This window comes from Harpia harpyja, chromosome 10 (genome assembly GCF_026419915.1).
Source record: "Harpia harpyja isolate bHarHar1 chromosome 10, bHarHar1 primary haplotype, whole genome shotgun sequence".
Taxonomy (NCBI): Eukaryota; Metazoa; Chordata; class Aves; order Accipitriformes; family Accipitridae; genus Harpia; species Harpia harpyja.
In genome coordinates, this window is record NC_068949.1 from 1,751,782 (window position 1) to 1,768,184 (window position 16,403).

A 16,403-nucleotide genomic window follows, 5' to 3' on the forward strand; every position below is an offset into this window, starting at 1 on the left:
AGATATGCCCTGGAAGTGTCTTCATGGGAACTAGATGCCCAAGCTCCATTTTAAATTGTCAGGCATGTCACTCACTTGATAGGGTTGGGGAATGAGCTGACTTGTTCCTCATTCAGATCAGGGAGGAGGATTTCCACAAGAAAACACAAGGGTTTTTCTTAAAGAAGTCTCTCCACTGACTTTTCCTCCTTGAACAGGCCCTCATGTCCAGAAGGACCAAATGTCCAACAGCAGCTCCATCACCCAGTTCCTCCTCCTGGCATCCGCAGACACGCGGGAGCTGCAGCTCTTGCACTTCTGGCTCTTCCTGGCATCTACCTGGCTGCCCTCCTGGGCAATGGCCTCATCATCATCGCTGTAGCCTGCGACCAGCACCTCCACACCCCCATGTACTTCTTCCTCCTCAACCTCTCCCTCCTCGACCTGGGCTCCATCTCTACCACTGTCCCCAAATCCATGGCCAACTCCCTCTGGAACACCAGGGATATTTCCTATGCAGGATGCACTGCTCAGGTCTTTTTCTTTCTCTTCTTGATGTCAGTGGAGTATTTTCTTCTCACCCTTATGGCCTATCTTCTTACAGAAGCCACCCCCGCCGCCCCGCCGCTACCAAACCTTTGCCATGTAAACCCAGTACAGCCTGGTTCATTCTTTCAGTACCTGCAGTTCAGGAACTTGGCACCAGAGGGCTCATTAACACGCAAAATGCCATAACAAGCCAAGTAGCCAAGTCTCCCTGCATAATTCTCCCTAATTCTTCAAATATTGCGTGGCTGAGTTGAGGGACTCCAGGAGTGTAGCCAAACTGAGACGATTTCAGTAATAAATAACAATAAAACAGGATTTCTTCTTTCACCAGTTTTCTTTATTTCTCTGCTCACAGAACAAGTGATACCAGCCTTCCCCAATTCTTATTGATCCAGACTGTCTCCTGATGAAGTCTGAATATGTGGGAAAAGTAAGATCCTTTCTGTATGACACCGTGTGCGCAAACTCTGTCCCCCCCACCTCCCACACACCCTGCCATCAGCCACCTGGGACTTGCATCATGCCTTCTCAAATCCAAGCTTTTTCCACTAAATTGTGTAGCGGAATATTTCAGCTCATTTGCACCAGTTCCCACCTGCTTTATTTGGAGAACCAGCTGTGCACAGTCACAGAAGGCTGTTTCTTACCTGCCAAGAAAAAAAAAAAAAGAAAGGAAGAGAAAGGAATAGTTCAATGAAAAATAAAACACATTCCTCAGCTGCATATCAAGTCCAAGTTGCCTCCACTGAAGTCCACTTTCCACGGGTGGGCAACCTTAGTGGAAAACCTTCAGTGAGATACATAGGAAAGGACGGGTAGGAACATAATTCAGGATTTGGGTAAAGGGACCATCAGGCAGACTGCAGAAAGCTGAGGAGGGATCAGTTTAAGGAGTACACGTGGAAAGATATGAAAGAGTAATGAGAGCCAATGCAGAGGCAGATCAATGCTTCTTTCCATGTTGGCATCAGGGCATCATGTCACCCACATTAATTGTGGTCATTTACATGTATGGGGCTTTACTTATCAAAGACCCCATCCATGGGTCAGTGACCTGAGACACCACAGCCGGGAGCTGCAACTGCAACTTGGGCAGAACTTGTCCTGGGACCAAATCTCTCGCTCCCTGCTTGGTAATGGCACTACCCAGCCACCTGCCAGACAAATGTGGGCACCACATGAGCTCCACCCACCCGAGCCTTGCACAAGGACCTGGATTCAAGGAGGACAGATGTACCTGAGGGAGGCCTTCCCATCACATAGAAGTCTTTCCTAAATTGCTATTTTGGGATCCATGAATGCTGAATGGAGAGACATGGCCATTTCTGGAAGGGGGCATGGAAAGCCCCGCTGGGAAACCTGGCTGCTACCTGGTGTGGGTCCAGGGAATCACCCTCCATGGATGCACGTGTTGTTCAGGAAGCTGTCCTGAACCAGATACTAACCCCAAGAGTACGGGGTACTTTTCACCCAGGGAGCCAACCTTTCCTTTTCGCTCTTCCCAGGAGGTTCTCAATCCCAAACGTCGGCTTTCCTCAGTGGTCTCCAATGGTGCTTAATTTTTATTATTAATAGCATCATCCATCCATCTGGAAGTTGCATTTAGACAGTCTTGGTCATCCTGTGGCACACATCATGTAGATCTAAGACATCATAACAGCCTTGCACAGAATCAGAGAGCTGGTGACCCAGGAACATGTCCAGATGACTTTTAAATATCTCCAGGGAGGGAGACTTGACAACCTCCCTGGGAAACCTGTGCCAGTGCTTGGTCACTCTCACAGTAAAAATAAGTGTTTCCTGATGTTCACAGGGATCCTCTTGTGTTTCAGTTTGTGCCCATTGCCTCTGGTCCTGGGGAACCACTGAAAAGAGCCTGGCTCCATCCTCCTTGAACCCTCCCTTCAGGTATTTATACACTTTGATAAGATCTTCCCTGAGCATTCTCCTCCCCAGGCTGAACAGTCCCAGGTCTCTCAGCCTCTTGCCATAGGAGAGATGCTCCAGCCCCGTCATCATCTTCATATCCCTTTGTTGGACTCTCTACAGGTATATCCATGCCTCTCCGGTACCAAGGAGCCCAGAAATGGACTCCAGGTGTGGCCTCACGGGTGCTGAGGAGAGGCCAAGGATCACTTCCTTTGACCTGCTGGCAATACGTTGTCTAACGCAGCCCAGGATAACATTCATCGTCTTTCCCGCAAGGGCACATTGCTGGTTCATGTTCAACTTGGTGCCCACCAGGACGCCCAGGGCCTTTTCTGCCAAGCTGCTTTCCAGCTGGCAGACCCCCAGCATATACTGGTGCGTGGGGTTGTTCCTCCCCAGCGGCAGGACTTGGTACTTCTTGTTGAACTTCATGGAGGCTCCCGTGAGCCAATTTCTCCAGCCTGTTGAGGTCCCTCTGGATGGCAACACAACCCTCTGGTGTATCAGCTACTCCTTCCAGTTTGGCATCATCAGCAAACCTGTTGAGCGTACACTCTGCCTCTTCATCCAGATCATTTCTGAAGATTTTGAGCAGGATTGGACACAGTATTGAACCTTAGGGCACACTTCTAGTTAGTGGCTTCCAGCTAGACTTCATGTCACCGATCACCACTCGTTGGGCCCAGCCATTCAGCCAGTTTTCAACCCACCTCACTGTCTGATCATCCAGCCCAGACTTCAACAGCTTCTCTATGGGCATCTTATGGCAGACAGTGTCCAAAGCCTCGCAGAAATCAAGGCAGACAATAACCACTGCTCTCCTCTTGTCTACAAAGGCAATCATTTAATTGGAGAAGGTTATCAGGTCAGCCAAGCATGACTCCCCCTTGGTGAATCCATGCCTGACAACGCCTGATGAATTTCTTGTTGTTCATGCACCTGGAAATGGTTTCCAGGATCAGCTGCTCCATCGTGTTCCCAGGGATCAAGATGAGGCTGACCGGTCTGTACGTCCCTGGGTCCTCCCTCTTGCCCTTCTTGAAGATAGGACTGACATTTGATTTCCTCCAGTCTTTGAGCACTTCTCCCAGTCACCATGAGTGATCCAAGATTATCAAGAGTGGTCTTGCAATGACATCTGCCAGCTCCCTCAGCAGTCGTGAGTGCATCCCGTTGGGGCCCATGGACTTTTGTATGTCCCGTTTGCTTAGGTATTCCGTGACCAGATCCTCTTCTACCAAGGTTACATCTTCCTTGCTCCAGCCTTTCCCCCTGGTCTCTGAGACCTGGGACTGCTGAAGGTTAGTCTTGCTAGTAAAGGCTGAGGCGAAGGCGGCATTCAGTACCTCAGCCTTTCCTACACCCTGTGTCACAGGGTCCCCTCCTCATCCAGCAGCGAGCCCACATTTTCCCTAACAATCCTTTTAGCAACCATGTTCATACAGAAGCCCTTCTTGATGCCTTTGAGATCCCTGGCCAGGTTCAATTCTATTTGGGCTTTGGCTTTCCCAACCCTGGCTCTGCATGCTTGGACAATGTCTCTCTATTCCTCCCAGGTTGCCTGTCCCTGCTCCCACCCGCTGTGTGCTGCTTCTTTGTGTTTGAGTTTTGTCAGGGAGTCCTTGCTCATCCCTGCAGGCGTTTTTGCCTGATTACCTGTCCATAAAATTACATAGCTCCCGGGAATTAGCTTTGGTGGTGTAGGGATGTCCATGAGACAAGTGCCATCGCAGTCAATGGAGTTCTAGAAAATGCAGCTGATGGAGAATATAAGGAGAGAGCTTGAGCTCTCCCTATGGCACATGACTCCATGTGGTCAGCTGAATACTTCAAGAGGCTGCCATAAACATAATGAATAGGAATAGATTCTGTTACCAGTTGAATTGGGCATCTGCTGTCATTTCAGTAGAATCAGAGAATCATAGAACAGCTCAGGTTGGGAGGGACCTCAAAAGATTGTCTGGTCCAACCTTTTGTGGGAAAGGGACCCTAGGGGAGATTATCTATCACCCTGTCCAATTGCATCTTGAAAACCTCATCCCTGGGGTCTCAACCACATCCCTGGGGAGGTTGTTCTACAAATGATTGTTCTCACTCTAAAAAATTTCTTTCTTAAGTCAAGATGAAACTTCTCCCGGTGCAACTTGAACCCATTGCCCCTTGTCTTCCCCATGGGGCTCCTTGTGAAGACAGAGCCCCCATCCTCTTTGTAGACACCCTTTAAGTGCCTTTAAGTTGGCCAGAGGAATGCCCCACCGGCCTCCCAGAAGATGCCCCCAGATGCTGTCCTGTCTGAGAACTACTCCAGCAGAGCTTGCAGCTACCTGCATCTGTCTTGGACCACCTCTGGCACCTTAAATGTCACCAGGAGTTTTCACCTGAACAGCTCACTCCTGACCTCCATCTCCATTAATTAACAGGGCAGATGAGACCAGCAGCTCACCTGCAGGTGCCCATTTTGTGCATGGCCAAATTGAGGCAAGAGGAATCTCACCTGCTGAAGGTTTGTGGCAGTCATGGGAGGGAGCCGAGTCCCCTTCCAGGACTACAAATCCAGAATGAGATGCCTCGATTGACTCAGCTGAATCACTTCCCTCAGTTTGGATAAATTATGTCCCTCCTTATAACCTTCCTGGTTTCCTTCCGTAATTCTGGGAAAATAAAAGTTGATCCTCCTGCCCAACTCTGTCTCTGACAAGAGAAATGACACTGCTGGAAATAAGTTTCTTTCCCCAGCTGAGGGAGGGAACATCAGTGATTCCTTCAGTCTGGTTCACAGCAAGTTCCCCAGGGACACCTTGTAAGAGACTGTGTCAGCCGGAAACGTTTGTCTCGACATTGCTGCTGCAAAGCAACCATTTGCCAGCCTCAACATCCTGTTGTTGTGGGGGAGAACGCGCTCAGGGAGATAAAAAGTCCCTGAAGAAACCACCATATCTGCCCGAAGCTAGCAGTGCCTACCAAGCTGTGCTTGCCCACGAGCAAGGCGAAGAAACCACCGAGAGCACCTGGGCGTGTGCCCATGGAGGAACACGGGGCGGCACGTACGATAATGAGCTCCGTGGAAAGGGGTGGACTTTGCGGAGAAATCGTGGGGACTGGGACAATAAAAGAGCTGCGTTCTCCCCTCTCAAAAAAACCCGCAAACTGAAAACTGGCAAACTGTGGACTGCAAACTAACAACTAGCGACTACCGTCGGAAAGCAACTGAAGAGCACCTGCAGCGCTTGGAACTGGGACTTTGGCTGGAACCTGGAACTTGTACCCTCCACCTCCTCCACCGAGACCGAGTCAACGGGACGTTGCTGGCTTCGTGGTGGTGGTAAGTAGTCTTGCTATCTCTCTCCTGCTTTCTTGCTTAGGTCTGCCTCTTGTTTCCTTTCTTTTTCCCTCTGTCCTATCGCTATTGTTGTTTGTGTTAAATAAAATTTGCAAGGTTGTATGGCATCTGACCTCGTTTGTGTCTTAATCTCGCTCTTGGGATCGTTTAAGAACCCTCCCCGATACTGGATCGGGACAAACCTGGAGGGAGCCCAGAGAGGGAAGAGAAAGAGGCACCTTGGGCTGGTCCTCTGCTGCTGAGCTGGGCTCCTGGGACAGAGGGAGCTCGTGGCAAACGAGCAGTGCTGCACAAAGACAGCTCTGCCCAGGAGCAGCTCCTCTGCAAAGCACAGCAGGGCTGAGGGCACTGCCTGCAGGCAGCGAGGGGAGAGAAGCGAGACAGGGAGAGGTTAAAGGCAGCGTGGGGTAGGTGGATGCTGAGAGCTCACTGGGGGAGAAATCGTCACAGTCCTCCTCCACGTGGTAAATCTCTGAGTGCAGGGCAATGAAGCTGCTGTTCCTGGAGGGATCTCCTAAAGCTGGCACATCCCACAACCGATGGGACCTTTCAGGCGGACTTTCACAGTTTCTGTAGTGTCGAGGAGGAGGAGGTGCTCCTGATCAGTGATTCCCTGCTGCACCATCAGAGGGAAAGGGCATCAGAGCTCCCTTCTCTCAGGGACAACTGCAGGGCTGTGAAGCCGGGCGTGCACCCAGGGGTGCCCAGGGCTGTCCTTCAGAGCAGGGTCCCTGCACCCCAGGGCTCTGCGTGCCGGGGCAGGGGCTCTGCCGCCTGCCAGGGTCAGCGCTCAGCCTGCCCGGGGAGCTCCCCGCGGCACTCTGGGGAGAAGCTGTGGGTGGAAGGAGCAACCCCCGGCAGGGCAGGGTCCTTGTGCTGTTGGGAAGGTGCTGCGTGGGCCAGGGCTGCTCGGAGCTCCACTTCACCCCAGGACATTTCCTGGGGGACTTTTTGAGAGGAAAGTAAAAGCAGGGATTACTGTAAAGTTAAAGAGCTTTAAAGGGTCAGGGGTTTTATGTAATTTCCCATGGTTGCGAGGTGGGGGGAGAGGAAGAAATGGGAAAGGAACTCTCAGGTTTGAACAAGTCACTGAGACTCCTGGATAGTAACTTTGAGTGATCAGTAGATCTGCTAGGAGCCTCCTGAAGTGCCTTCAGCCACTCCTCTGCCTATAGACAGCACCAGCATCAGCTTTGCTGGACCCATCAGGTTTGTTCTGACCTGCCCTTTTCCGCCTGCAAGCATGAACGTGTGCCCAGCCAGTGCCCTGCAAACAGGCAGGTTTCTTGGAGCAAAGACGAGTGCACAGAGCCTGGGATGGGGGCTCTGAGGCCTGACAGGGCAAAGGCATGGGACAGGGAAACATCTCCCCGGAGGAAAATCTCCAGGCAGCAGGGATATGATCAGAGAATGAGAGGAAATTAAAACCAGAAATGTTATGGGAGGGAGAATTCAGAAAACTCCGTATCATCCCCTCCAATGCAGATCCCTTCTTCAGAGCAAGACCCTTGCCTCTCTCCCACCCAGCAAAGCCTCTGCCCTCGGGGCTGTGGGGTCCAAACCATGAACCGCTTCCTCTGCAGCCAGAGCTGCAGCAGAGCCGTGGCGCAGCTCTCCAGCATCTCGCCCATTTCCCTCTGAAGAGCACAGAGGCTGAGAGCAGCTGCCCACCAATGTTGATGTCATCCCTTAATGAGATACCATCGTTAGGGCACTTGGCTATCTCCTTGAGGGGTCCTTCCAAGCTGTGAGCTGCCCTCCAGGGTGCAAATCTGCCCAATAACACCTTTGTGTGCCCCATGGAGAAGCACAGAGATGCTACGACTGAAGAAATGCTGTTGGGTTGGTGAAATGAGCCACGTGTGTCCTTGGCTAGAAGCGGGGTGCTGAGACCTTGAGAAGAGCTGAGACATTTAATGGTCTGCAGTGGGTCCCTCTGCTCTCAGCACTGCTTGGTAGCTTTTCAGAGAAGCATATGAGTGCGATCTCTCCCCCTAAGATCTGGCACCCGCCCCTACCATTCCCATGAACCCACTGTTGCAGAGCAGGGCTGACTCCTGGGCATTCTGTCAGCGGAGGCTCTGCTCCTCACAGCACACTCAGCCAGCAGCAACCAAAGCTCCAACCACGGAGGCGAAGGAAGATCTCCTGGAAAAGGAAAAGGGGGGGTGTGTAGCAGGGGGAGAATCCATGAGAAATTCCTTCCATTTTGCTCAGAGAAGTCTTCTCTAACTTTGTCACTGCCTATTCCCTCTTGAAATGTGCCCTGAGGCAGCAAATGTCCAACAGCAGCTCCACCACCCAGTTCCTCTTCCTGGCAGTCGCAGACACACAGAAGCTGCAGCTCTTGCACTGCTGGCTCTTCCTGGGCATCCACCTGGCTGCCCTCATGGCCAACAGCCTCATCATCACCGCCGTAGCTTGCGACCGGCACCTCCACACCCCCATGTACTTCTTCCTCCTCAACCTCTCCCTCCTCGACCTGGGCTCCATCTCCACCACTCTTCCCAAATCCATGGCCAACTCCCTCTGGGACACCAGGGTCATCTCCTTCTCAGGATGTGCTGCATAGGTTTTTTTCTTTTTCTTTTTGATGTCAGCAGAATTTTATTTTCTCACCGTCATGGCCTATGACCGCTTCATTGCCATCTGCAAACCCCTGCACTACGGGACCCTCCTGGGCAGCAGAGCTTGTGCCAACATGGCAGCAGCTGCCTGGGGCAGTGGTTTCCTCTATGCCGTGCTGCACACTGCCAATACATTTTCACTGCCGCTCTGCCAAGGCAATGCCGTGAACCAGTTCTTCTGTGAACTTCCCCAGATCCTCAAGCTCTCCTGCTCAGACTCCTACCTCAGGGAAGTTGGGGTCCTTGTGTTTTGTTTTTGTTCAGGTATTGGGTGTTTTGTTTTCATTGTGCTGTCCTATGTGCAGATCTTCAGGGCTGTGCTGAGGATCCCCTCTGAGCAGGGACGCCACAAAGCCTTTTCCATGTGCCTGCCTCACCTGGCCGTGGTCTCTCTATTTCTCAGCACCGGCATGTTTTCCAACCTGAAGCCCCCCTCCACCTCTTCACCATCTTTGAATCTGGTCATGGCAGTTCTGTACACGGTGGTGCCCCCAACAATGAACCCCCTCATCTACAGCATGAGGAACCAGGAGCTCAAAGACACACTGAAGAAGCTGATTCAATTACTTGTCTTTCAGCAGCAATAACCTTTACAAGTATTTTCCAGTTCATCTCAGGAACTGTTCCTCCTCTGCTTTGGGGATTTGGTCTGTGATAATCATGTTTGCCCAGGAATGTCTGCATCCACTCCACTTCTCCAGTGACATGAACCCAGTCTGTGTGACCCAGAGACCTTTGTACATGTCTCTGGCATGATGTTACAGCTGGTCTCCTGCGTCGCATCTCTGTAATAAAAGGCTCAGTGCCAGTGTCTGGAGGTTGGGCTCTTCTTCCAAAGCTGAAGTCAAAAACAGGCTGAAGAGATTGCCCCTACAAGGCCATGGTGTGGTGCTTGGGTTCTCCATGGGCTCTGGGGAGGAGGGCAAGGGGCGATGTGTTGGGGAAGGAGGCCTGGGCTGTGTGACCAGTTCCCGTGGAGATGGTGAATGATCAGAAGGGATCTGCCTGGGACTCTCTCCCCACGGCTTTCAGGCACCACAGCCCTCAGTCTGCAGGGCAGCACCACCAGCTCAGGGCTCTGCGGGGTGCACAAGGAGGGGGCAGGAGTGGACGGCGAGGCCAGCACGGACACACTCCCATGGGGAAAGGCTCTCTGGGACAGGGGTGTCCCTGGAGAAGAGCAGAGGAGCAACTCTGTGCTTCCAGGGGGAATAAATGACCAGGAGAAAGCTATTTCTGCATGCACCAGCTTGGGGCAGGCTGCTCTTTTGCTGGCAAGATGAGAAGAGCCAAGAAGGGACTGGGCCGGGCTGGAAAGTTGGGAGAGGACAACACCAAAGTTAGCTGAGCTGTGTGACCATGCAGGGTGAGGATTCACACCAGGGGGGTTGTGGTGCCCAGCCAGGGCTCGTGGATGGGAGCCGAGACATGCAGGCACAGGAGAGACTGGGCTGGTCTGGAACAATATTGGCAGCTCCGTTGCTTGGCCATCCAAGGGACAGGGTGATGACGGGGCCGCAAAGCAGCATCCAGAGGGTGACAGCAAAGACAGGTACAAACAAGGAATTCATGTGCATTGCCTTCGTTGTGCCTGTATGATTTTGGCACAGGCAAAGCTTACCTGGAGTTGGTTGCAAGGAAAGTCGAGAGGAAAACAGCGAGCTTTGATCGCTCGTTGGAGACCAAGGCTGAACAAGGAAAATGCAGGGCTGCTGCTGAATGGGGAGGGTGATCCAGTAACAGCAGACACAGATGAGGCTGAGGGACTCGATGCCTTCTTTGCCTTCATCTCTACTGAAAAGGTCGCCAGGACCCTGTGTTAGGGAGAGGGTTCAAGGAGGAGGAGAGCATGCATTGGCAGGAACCTCATGAAACCCCACAGGGACAAATGCCAGTTTCTGCCCCTGCAATGCACTAACCCTGGCAATGGCACAGGCTGGGAGCATCCTGGCGGGGGAGCAGCTCTGTGGAGAAGGTCTTGGTGGTCAGCGATCGGGACAGGAGGCAGCTGTGTTCCCCGAAGCAAGGCAGGCCAACAGCGTCCTGGGCTGTATGACCAGGAACACGGCCAGGAGATCGAGGGGAGGGATTATCCAGGTTACTGCATCCATATTTCAGATCCCCAATACAGGAAAGATGTTGGCAAACTAGAGCGGGTTCAGTGATCGGCCCCCAGGTTGGGGGGCCTGTGAGCAGACGCCAAGTGGCCAAGAAGCCAAGGGAGGCTGAGGGAGACCTCATCACAGCCTGCCCTACCTGTGAGGAGGTCACGGAGAATAAAGAGCCGGACTCTTCGAGATGGTGCATTGTGGGAGGACAAAAACCATGGGTGGAAGGTGAAAGAGAAGAGGTTCAGCCTAGGCATAAGGAAAAAAGTTTTCACCATCAGCTCAATCAACTGTTGGAACAGGTCAGCCAGATAGGCTGTGCAGTCTCTGTCCTGGGAGGTTTTCAAAATCCAGCTGGTTCAAGCTCAGGCTGAAGCACCTGAGAACTTTTAATAAAACGGCAATGTTTTGCCACCAGGCCAGAAAGGGGATTTCCAGGAAGTGCATTAATCATGGGAGAAGAAATATTGATCTCCCTCTGCACTTGCATTACCACTACTCTATTCCACTGTGTGTTTAATCTCCCTCACCTTTCAGGTGTTCCCACCTCTCCTGATTAAATGACTATGTCTAAAGGCATCTTTTCAGCAGACTATGTGGATACACACCCTTGTATCTCTCCAGATTTCCCCTTTCCCTTGCTCTTTGATCATTCAGATACCTCCAAACTATCTGGTTGCTGCTTTGAGCTTCAGGGAGTTAGACACTTGCTGCATCTCTGAGAAGTTGAATTAACTCTTGAGTCAACTCCTTAATTATATTTATATCTATCCTTTCCTAGCTCTTGGACTTGCAGCCTGGACTTGGCATACAGTTGAGGAGAGTGTTTTCAAGCTTATTAAATTGCATCATGTGTAACTTTGGGGTTTTGGCAATGAGGAGAAGTCCTCCCGTGCCTGTGTGCAGCCAGTTCTCTGAGGAAAGCAGGTAGGAATTGGTGCCAAGGAGCTGTAACATCCAGCTGCAGACTTCAGTGAAGAAGTCTGATGCAAGGACAAGTGATGCAAAGCCCAGAGGTGCAAACAGAAAAACGCTGGGGTTGGGGAGGTGATGAGCAAGGTTGTCCATAGAGTGTCTGGCCTCAAGGGATTGCTTTTCCTACCTGCCCATATCTGCTTAGGTGACCCTCTGGATCAATATCAATTGGAGAATGCTGCTATCACTTCTTCTGTAAACAAAAAAGCAATAAAAAATGACCTTAAAAAGTAAGCCTTTTATCTTAAAAGCTCCTTGAACTCTTCCTCTTTAACTACCATCCTGAAACCTCTGCAATTAGCTGTACAAGTCTTGAAGACTTGAAGAAAATTATGGGAAGAGACGAGGCACCTGAGGGATTTCTACCTCGTAATGAGCCCCATGATGGTTTTGGTGCTGAGTCCATGGATCTGCAATGCTGAGAGGAGATTGCACAAGCTGCTCAAGGAGCAAAGTCAGAAGAAAGTGCCGAAGTTTCTTGGAGTATTAATGAGCCCCACTGAGGGCCATTACCAACACAGCCTCCCCACGGACTCGTTAGAGCAGAAAACTGGATGCAGTGATGACAGGCAGGCAAAGGCAAAGTGCCGGTGGCTCTGATGCTGAGTATAGCCTTGGTGTGTTTTATCAAGCCAAATGCCAAGCCCTGACCCCAGCCCCTCAGAGGAGAGATGCTGTCCATCACGCATGGCTCAGGGCTCTTCATGGGCTGTGAAGGGGTGTGATGCCAAGTGAAGGACAACAGTACGACACCTCCCAGCCTGCCCGGGGAGGTGCAAGGAGGCAATGTAACCTCAGTGCCATGAGGACAAGGGGTCTCCTCGTAGGCCTTGGTGGCAGAGATATCAGCCACAGCCAAGGGGACAAAGACCTCAGCTCTGTCAGGGCCTGTCAGCATTGCAGGCACCCTTGGCCATCTCCACCATGGGCTGCCATACACTGTCCCATGCCTGTGCCTCTTTCCCTGCAGGCTGTAGACATCTGACACACTTCCCCACCTTGTTCTCACCCCGGCATGTCCCTACCTTTACTGACACCCCTCCATCCTCACTGGCTGTCCCTCCAAACACAAAATCATGGGCTAACCCAGACTCCCTCTGAGTGACCTGTTGCATCAAAGCACTACCCTTCAAGTGACATTTCTTCCTCCTCGTGTCCATCTGGCCATCCAAACCTGCAGTTACTTGTGGTTTTCCTTTCTCGTGCTGTTTCCCATCACCAAATATCACGCACTCATCTCTGAAACTAACCGTCAAGCTTTCTCAAGTTACTGCTATACTTGCCTGAGCCTCCACTTTACCAGGCCAATGAAGCCCCCACGTCTCAGCCTTTCCACACATGCTCCCTGATCCCATCTTGGCAGACCTCCTATGGGCCCACTCCAGTTCCTCCCCACTCCTCCAGAACAGGGACCCCCACACTGGGACACACTATTCCAGATGTGGCCACACCAGTGCTCAGTCGGGGGGCAGGGAGGGGGGGGACAACTCCCCTTGCCTGGGTGGCCACGCTCCTCCCAGTGCAGACCAGTATGCACATGGCCATACTCATGTTTAGCACCACTGCCCTGTATGGTAACCCTCATAATGCCCAGGCCCGTCTCCTCAAGGTTGCTCCTCACCCACTTCAGGTCCAACCCTGCCTTCACGTACGGGCTTGTTTTACCCCCTAATGTAGTGTCATGGTTTAAGCCCAGCCAGCAACTAAGCACCACGCAGCCGCTCGCTCACTTCCCCCCACCCAGTGGGATGGGGGAGAGAATTGGGAAGAAAAAGTGAAACTCGTCGGTTGAGATAAGAACGGTTTAATAGGACAGAAAGGAAGAAAATAATAATGATAATAATAACAATAATAAAATGATAATAATAATAATAATAGAATTGGAATATACAAAACAAGTGATGCACAATGCAATTGCTCACCGCTCGCTGACCGATGCCCAGTTAGTTCCCGAGCAGCGATCCACCCCCCCAGCCAACTCCTCCCAGTTTATATGCTAGGCATGATGTTACATGGTATGGAATATTCCTTTGGCCAGTTTGGGTCAGCTGCCCTGGCTGTATCCCCTCCCAACTTCTTGTGCCCCTCCGGCCTTCTTGCTGGCTGGGCATGAGAAGCTGGAAAATCCTTGACCTTAGACTAAACACTACTTAGCCACAAGTGAAAATATCAGTGTGTTATCAACATTCTTCTCATACTGAACCCGAAACATAACACTATACCAGGTACTAGAAAGAAAATCTATCCCAGCCAAAACCAGGACACTGATGCATCAGCAAAGAGGGTAAACAGTAGATGGTGGTATAAAGCCACCACATTAGAAATTACCACCAGCAAATAAGTAATAGAAGAAGGTGAAGGTAGTGCACAAGCAGGACAATTAAGGGCAGTTGTTGTAGCAGCACAAAACACAGCAGAAGTTATCTATGTCGACTACCGTGCCAGGTGCCACACAAGGGCTTTGTCAATGGGAAGCCCCAAACTGGGAATTTAGTAGATCCCCACTTTGGATAACTGAAGACTGGCAATTCCTGTTAGATACAGGGAGACAAGTGCCATTTGAACTAGGGTGGGTAAAAGCCCGTGTAAACAATGATCAACCAGCCACAAAACGGAACCAACAAGTGGATGAGTTAGCCAGAATTAGGGGAATAAAAACAGGAGGTACGCCAGATCCTGAATGGTACCGACTGGGAGAATGGCTGCTTCAGAATTAGGCCACACAGGCCGAGAATCACTTTATTTTGCAGCCCAAAGCCAAGGTTGGCCTCTAAACAGGAACACATGTGAAACCATCTGTGCTGGTTTTGACTGGGGTAGAGTTAATTGTCTTCACAGTAGCTAGTATGAGACTATGTTTTGGATTTGGGCTGAAAACAGTGTTGATAATGCCAAGATGTTTTCATTATTGCTGAGCAGTGCTTACACAGAGCCAAGGTCTTTTCTGCTTCTCATAACACCCCACCAGCGAGTAGGCTGGGGGTGCACGAAAAGTTAGGATGAGACACAGCCGGGACAGCTGACCCCAACTGACCAAAGGGATATTCCATACCATATGATGTCGTGCTCAGCATATAAATCTTGGGGGGGTAAGAAGGACAAGGAGATGTTTCGAGTGATGGCGTTTGTCTTCCCAAGTCACCATTACATGTGATGGAGCCCTGCTTTCCTGGAGATGGCTGAACACCTGCCTGCCCATGGGAAGTGGTGAATGAATTCCTTGTTTTGCTTTGCTTGTGTGCACAACTTCTGCTTTACCTATTAAACTGTCTTCATCTCAGCCCATGAGTTTTCTCACTTTTACCCTTCCAATTCTCTCCCCCATCCCACCGGGGAGGAGTGAGCAAGCGGCTGCATAGTGCTTAGTTCCAGCTCGGGTTAAACCACAACACCATCCTTACAGAATTCCCCCGATGTAAATTGAAATTGCAAACAAATCACCCTTCTAACACACCACCCCTACACGTTAATAAAGGAAAAACCCTATGGTCAACATGTCAAATTGATTACATTGGACCCTTTAAACCCTCCTTGGGATATGGGTACATTCTCACAGGAGTGGAGGTCATCTCAGGCCTAATTATGGCAACTAAATGTCAGAAGGTTAATGGTCAGAGCACCATTAGAGGATTATCCTCTTGGTTTTCAGGCCTACCAACCCCTGATGTCATCCAAAGTGACAATGGCTCACATTTTTCCAGCAAGGAAGTGCAGGAATGGGCAAAGCAGGAAGAAATTCAACGGGTATTCCATACCCTCTACTACCCTTAATCAAACGGGATAGTAGAAAGGGCAAATAAATGGACTATTAAAAAGAAGCCTTAAACCACGTGAGCCCCACTGGTGCAGTCATATGTTTGAGTTACGGCCTAGTCGTGGTGATACTGCTCAATTTAGGGCTAAACATGATGCGTTGTCCTTTAAGGAGGACCAGTACTCGATAGCTTCACTATGCAAGTGTGATTACTTTGTATAAACAATGCGTGCTTTGCTGACAACTATCCCCTTGAAGAGGGAACTAAAGACTGATAAAAGGAACCATCCTGCTCCAGAAGGCACCGAAGGCCGGATGATTGCCAAAGAAGCATGAACTAAGGGAAAGGGAAAGGCGGCAGGGGGAGATCATGACCACCGACTCAATTCAAGGCTGGAAGAAATTGCACCCCACGACTGCAAGGAGCATGTGTGCTAATTTACATAGCAAGCGAGGTTAATTTAAATATAACCGGCCAATAGCAGATGAGATGTTGACTACTAACCAATGAACGTAAATTTAGGCAGGTTTTTACTAATCATGTAACAGAATAAATACATTTTCTTTGGTGCGGTGTGCTAGCTTTGTGGAGTTACGACCTGGCACCCATCTCTGCGCAGACATGAAATAAAGAAATATCTCGGCTCTGTGTGTAAGATTGGCTTATTGCACACCGGGTACTGAACCCCACTTGTGGGACAACACTGGGATACCTGATTGCCTAAAGTGATTCACCAATTACATAATCAATACAGTCTAACAGGGAGCCCAGTGACTTGTGCATTCTTTCCATCAACATCTCACGGAGCACCCCATCAGATGAAAAGATACACCCCGCTGGCCTTCAAGCACAGCAACCTGTTATGGTAGATTTACCACAAATTGGCACTGTTCCACTGACACCAACAAAACCCCACAGCCCTCTGGCCTAGGAAGCAGAAGACAACGATGGAGCTAAACATGGTATTAGCACCAGGTGGATACATCCTAGCCACTAACTAGAAGGGGTAACCAGTCCAGAAAAAACCCACCGAGACTTGTGTTGTTTTCTCTTTCCAGGAACGATACCGGGAATGATACCACACAGCACACCTCCCCTGGAGATTGAGTCAACCATCGGAGGATTGCTTATCCTTCTCGCA

At 50.6% G+C, this 16,403-nt stretch overlaps 1 pseudogene; it reads left to right on the plus strand.

The window, feature by feature from the left end:
- The first annotated feature begins 220 nt into the window (after nt 1-220).
- On the plus strand, nt 221-9,011 carry LOC128147203 (olfactory receptor 14J1-like; annotated as a pseudogene).
- The last annotated feature ends 7,392 nt before the right edge of the window (nt 9,012-16,403 follow it).